Below are 6,879 nucleotides of genomic sequence, written 5' to 3'. Positions count from 1 at the left end.
GGTCAAGCACGACAAAATTACAGTATATGTTAATCCAATTTTATTTATACACATTTCATCTTATATGTTTGATCTTGTGTTCAAGATAATTGTTTAATCCGTAATGCCCTACAACACCCACATATTAGAACTATTTAGGTTCCACTCTGATGACAGCGCATCGATATTTCTAGACTCAGAGAATCGAATGTATCAACTAATAATGTTTTAAAGGCACGCAGAAGGTTTGTGCAATAAATGCAAAACAGCATTCAGGTTTTCTTCTAAATCAAGGGAAAAAGTAGTTTTATATGTCTCACGAAAACATCTCTACCTGACAGTGTTGATGTATTCCTACACCTTATTAAACTCGTTCTTTCAGCAGATGCATAAGAGACATGCATGTAATTATATGTAAGACTTATCAAATTAACTATAGATATTGATCAATGCAGTAACACCTTTTTGTGCCTTCATTGGTGTAATCAGTTTTATACTGGATTACTAAAACACTTCAATAAATATAATTTTACTGTAAGCTGTTTTACATGACGACTTGAATTTTTGGAGAAAATAAATTCTACAAAATCTCATGACAGATTACGACCAAGTTATCGTTATCAGTTTGGCAAATTCGGATGCTTAGAAAAATATATATTAAAATTTTAGTTCCATGTCAAGTGAAAACTTATCACATACAAAAGCACGTGCAACTATTCAAAATGTATACATTTATAATTAATAAGAGAGATTTAAATGTAAATAATCTAAATGTCAATAAATCTTGCCTGTTATGAATATGTCTAGGATTTTAATCCTGTTTCTAAATTAGTAAACTAAATCATTTCTCTCATAAAATGGGACAGTGATGTGAAAAAAAGTGTATTGTTTTTCCATTACAAGAAAGACACTCTACTTTATTTAGAATGTGTGTAGAGTATCACGGCTTCTCTTCTATTGCTGTTTATATGTCTCTTGCTTACCGTGTACGGTACATTTTCGTAAGTCGATAAATGTTTTAATACTACGTTTGCAAAATATAATTCTTTTCTGCCACACACACACACACACACACACACACACCTGAAAAGTGATGGTGAAGCTCTCTATTACGTTGTTGAAAAGGCCAGCATATTAAAAAACGTTCAGTTTATTTCACAACGAGACTTCATTATAGTCTAAAGGGCGCTGACCATATCAAGCCACTCCAGAGACACAGTCTACTATTAATGATCCTGATAAACTTCTTCCAAATTTAGATACTTCAAAAGACAAAGGACCAGACTGTGTGAAATCATATAATACGGTTAACTGTAAAAGAATATATGACACCGATAATGTGTCATTGGACTGATAACACTTATGTTTTAAAACTATTTTTAAAACATTATGATTGTACACTATCTAATTACAGACAAATATCATTACTTGTGTGCAAAGTAAGTGCCTGAAGCACGTCATGTTGTATGCAATCAACAAACAACAACAGAAAAATATGAGTACCATTTCTGTCAAGGTTCAAAATATTTATTTGAAATGCAATCCGATGTATATATGTATAAGGGTTTTCATCTGTATATACAGTCTTACCAATGTAAATATTGTGAAACACAGGCACCACAATGTTCAAAGGCATGGTCACAAATTCCAAATCTTATATTCGTTGTTATTAATTAATTACTCATATTTAGGTTAAGACAGGGGCTGATTGTACATATTTCGGTGGAGCCAATGGTCACATTTTCATTGGTAATACTTAATCTGCTTTGTAGTTTTAATTCCACATAATGCACTTGGGCTATGGTGATTATAGATGACATAGAAATATTCAGATTTTAGATGCAGATGAAGAGTGTTGAGGTCACAATTTACACAGACATGATTTTCTCACACATGCGATAGAGTAATCGAGCCAATTTGATAACGTTACTTTTCTCATCTCCGTCTGTTTGTATCAGTTATGGTCTCTACGCGTTATATACTACTTGTCAGGGGAAGATAGCCATGTTGTCTTCTGTTGTGCCTGGAGGAGTTGCTTTACTATCAAATATCACCGACAACAGAGATTAAATTATATACACTCTTAACTCAGAATCAGGTCTCCCAAACATTGATAACACATCCTACAAAATATTTTTAGTTACAGACACACACACACACGAAGTCAGATATTTGGTAGAGCTCGTCAATGGAAGCCTATCATATGACCTAAAACTGCTAAGGTCAAGAACGCTGACTACATGAATTCACCAAAACTACTGAAATCCTAGCTGCTGGGCCCAGCACACAATCAACTGTATATAGACATTATTTTTTCCCAGTTTCTTGCACTTTGGTTACTGGAAGTGGTAAACATAAAGTAAAGAGCTATTTCTTCAAAATATGATTGTGAACTAAATTTATTATACTTTGAGATTAACTATAGAGAAACGGTGATAAGCACAGGAAGGACGTAAAAGAACAAACAAAGAAATGCCAAGAATATACGCTAGTCACACATTTGCAAGTAGTTGTCATGTACTTACAAATGCTATAAGAACAAAAGTCCCAGTAAATGTTTGTGACCTGACCATCCATTATACCTTGCCATTGTATCTCAGGTGGATGCACTCGTGCCAAATGGGAGTTATTGGCACCAGCTGGGGCACGAAAGTTGAGTACCTAAATGCAAAATGCTGCGAAAAATCCATTATTATAAAGTATTTACGTCAGAAACTAACAGAAAACACTGTTCCAGACACACGATATACACACCAGTGGCTAGAAAAATCAAATATTTATCAATAACTTCAGCAAATCTGACAATAGGTAAAATGTGTTATGTGAAACCTGCTTTCTTTAAACTTTGCCAGACACCCACCCCAGTTGAATCAAACATAATAATGCAACTGGAATAAAAACGCGTGCGTTTCAGCGAAGTTGACTCATCAGTCATCATGCTATTTCACAAGAAGATTTCCCTGCAACATATCACTACACTAGCATTAACATCATTTGCCAGATTTAGATGACACAACTTATAAATATTACCTTACAAGAAAATCATGAATTAGAATTCTCCACAACATGTTATCAACTGGATATAATGTTTGAGGATTCTTAAATACATGAAAGCAATTTCATAACCAGTATCAATTACACGACTAATATGTCACATGGCGCTGCACCTCTTTCAAAGAAAAGTTGAGATCTTTATGACGGTAAATAGTGAATAGTCCAACATATACATCAATTATAATACATTTCGTTATAGTTGTGTGCTCAATATTTTGATACTGGCTACCACATAAATTCTTCAAATTAGAACTGATTAATGCTAAAGATTATCTTTGTACGGATACTAATTACATATTGTTATTTTCATATTACGTCCATCGATTAAATGTAACAATACAATAATAATCTCAAATGTTTTTCTTACATTTCCATTTTTCATGCGTAGACATGTAGACTATGTGTCTACAGGTCACCCAATTGCCTTCCTTAAAATATTTGTATATTTGCGAGTTGTTGATTACATAGCACGTGGTTAGAGACGCTCATGATGTAATACTTACAACACCTAACAATTATAACTGGCTTTTCGTGATTTTTTCTTTTCTAAGAGTGGCTGATATAGATACATTCTATCGAAATAAATATTTATATTTTCAGAAAACTGTATCAGGACGGATGAACTATATACAATGAAAATGAGGTAATGATATTACACGATGAACACTGTACCTGTTGAATGTGAAAACTGTATTGTAAATGGTTATTTTAATTTTTGAATGGAACAATTGGGTGAGATAAATACTTCATGTCGGTTTTTGGATCGAGACATTGAACTCCATGTCGCGGGGTTACATTACTTGTCTCTGGAACAGACAGAGCCTCGAGGGGAAACAAAAAATATAAACCGTTTCACTCGGATTTCCTTGTCTAGGCGCAAACTCCGACATAGATTCAGAATGGTATTTAAATTACTGTGTTTCTGACGTTTGTTGTGGACATTGCGAATATCACGTTCATACATTTGCTTGTTTGAAAGTTTCATTTGTGACTCAGTTAACTCGTCCAAATAGTCAACTTCATTATCACAAACAAATCAAATAAAGCAAACGTTAAAGCATGTACTAAATGAGCGTACATTGCTTGTTTACGACGTAGTTATGATGCACATTGACATTTTTGACACACGTGTTGTGCAGTATGAGATAATATGCAAACGCAATGTACGATTCAGATAATGTAAAGTTAAAGGAGAGATAAATGAACAAATAATGAATTAATAAATCTAAACAAACACTTCATTCAATATATATATCTTCAGTTCATGTAATTGTTTCAGTGCTTTTATAATTATGTACATATATGACAAGGAACCTTCAAAATATACGGTAACATCACAGCAGTCACACGAACCACATACAGTTGAACCTCGTACGCAACATGAAAATGTTCACAGGAATGTGACGAAACATTTGAAGTAAGAACAACAGGAGCCTACAAAATCGCAAGTTCAGTTAGGTGTTCCTTTGACAAAATAAACATCACCAGTACACACAACAATATGTAGAACAGCTCGAACAGCACGAACCATTGTGTGATAGGTAGTTTCGAAACTGTTTTATTACTTTGTTCGTGTGCTCTTACAGTACACGTTTGTGTGTTTTTAAAGACACAGAAAGACAAAACCTTTATAAAAATTTATGTCCGGGACCAATACAATCGAAGTCCCTAAAACGCATCAGCACGACCCGTACAAAATTTGCATTTGCCTTTGACTTTCAACACGATGAAACCTAGTCGTCATACGAACCTTTTCCTGAAATGCTTTATCTTTTCAGGCAATAACTTGCATATATTGTATCTGCAGATATATTTCGAGTGGCAGCTCTGTCTAAAGTGCAGAAACTAAATTTGCTGTTACAGGTTCATGCATCCTGCTTTTGAAAGACGTTGTGTGAACTGTCAACATTCTATTTTGAAATGCAAGACAAGAAAACATTGTACAGCGTCCAAAAAGGAGAATATGGATGATCCAACGGTGATGTCATAAACAGTGGCGCAAAGACAGGTGTGCATCGTCAGTAAGGCAGGGCAAAACAGCTTATTAAGTCAAAGACTAAGGTGTATAAGCTGCAGAGATAATAACAGTTTTTAGGCTCCAATGTATTAATTACGACAACGTTTGAAGCAAAAGGGTTGTGGCAGAACATTAGCTCAAGGAACGTATCAATCAAACATTGAATAAAACAATTTTAATACTAAGAAAATCTGCAATAGCCGAATTAAAAATGTCGATATGACTTAGCATCATAGTGTACTGACCTAGCGTCAAGAGCTGTGCAATATAAAATATTGCCCTCTAATTCTTTTCTAGTAACCACGAATATGTCAAATTGCATTAAACTTCCACTTCAAGCATCTAGTATACGGGGTGGAGAAAATATGTCTTAACATTTTCCACCGTAGCTGTTTAAACCTATGTAGCTGTTAAAAACGTAACAGTGTGTATATGCAAAGACCCTATTTATTGCAAACGTAATAAAATCCAGAAACCCTTGTGACCGAATTTAATTTTCGGTTTTCAGAAGTTTTCGGTTCGCTGAGTGTTAGGTAGATTTACGTAAAAGTGTGTCCTTCAGTAAGTGCTTATGAGACGATAGAGAAAGAGAGAGAATATTCCTAGACCAAAATCTTCTCGTAGTGCCTCCCAGACAGAATTGATCACACATTCAACCACACTGAGTTTCTGTTTATTGTGTGTGTGTGTGCAAGAAAGGAACGAAGTTCCCAACCGTGACAATAGCCTTCATTCGCGTAGCAATACGTAAAGCCTAGAGGATCGAAATTCACTGATGCAGAACACAGAGGGATTGAAACAAATGCGATATTTAGTGAAACTATCTCCTGAACAGTCTTTTTAAACGTTATAACTGGGAATTTTATCCCTAGGCGTAAATGTATGCTGCATATGAGATGTGGCTTCATGTGGAAAGAAAGTATAAGTAATGTGAGGTGAGGATGGAAAGTTGTTGCAAGTTCGGATTCAGATGCTCGACCCCAGGTGCTGACGACAGACCTAGGCACCAATGCTAACAGTATAAGACAATTTCTCAGTTTAGTGGACATATTCCTGGAGGGTGAAACTATGAACGTTCATACACCTATAGTCTACAATATTGAATCAAATTCCATTCCAACATTTGGCATTCGAAAACGTCTTCATCTACAAGCAGAAATAATCAGTATTGAACATTTTACACAATTGTGTACTCATAAATCAGCATGCTTGTCACATAAACTTGCAAACTATTCATTTCACATTGCGAATTCAAATGTCCCAAACATATTATCTCATTTTTCAGAGTAAATTCAATCAACAAAGAACACACTTTGATGACTATAAACCTTACATCCAGCTGTTTGGAAAGATGGACATATATGTAGGCATGTGTATGTGTGTGCTCCAAAACAAATAATTGAACTTTTCGGATATTTATTTGGGCCTCAATCTCTTCATTTCCGGGGAATACGTTTCCCTTAACCTAGAGTTCAAACGTTTAGGATAAAACAAACACTAAATAAGTTGTTTATACATGTAATTAAGCTGTATATAGCCATAGCTTGTGTGTCATTGATTCGATAAACCTCTTGAATCCAACATTATAACATTAAATGTACAGTCAAGCTTAATTTATTGAGCAATCAAGGAGACAACTATTAACTTTCAATGCAGATTCTGTCTTATTACCTAATGATATCTGAGCGTTTAAGACAGTCTGTTTATAAAGTATTCTAATTTACCGATGGTATGACACCTTGGCGAACTTCACTAAATAAGATATACAAATTCTGCTGTGATAAATTTCGTATCTATCCATATTTTTATGACTTTTTCACTACGGACTA

This window comes from Sinohyriopsis cumingii, chromosome 17 (genome assembly GCF_028554795.1).
Source record: "Sinohyriopsis cumingii isolate HCF-2022 chromosome 17, ASM2855479v2, whole genome shotgun sequence".
NCBI lineage: Eukaryota > Metazoa > Mollusca > Bivalvia > Unionida > Unionidae > Sinohyriopsis > Sinohyriopsis cumingii.
The sequence above is the reverse complement of the archived record's forward strand: the minus strand, read 5'-3'. Positions refer to the sequence as shown.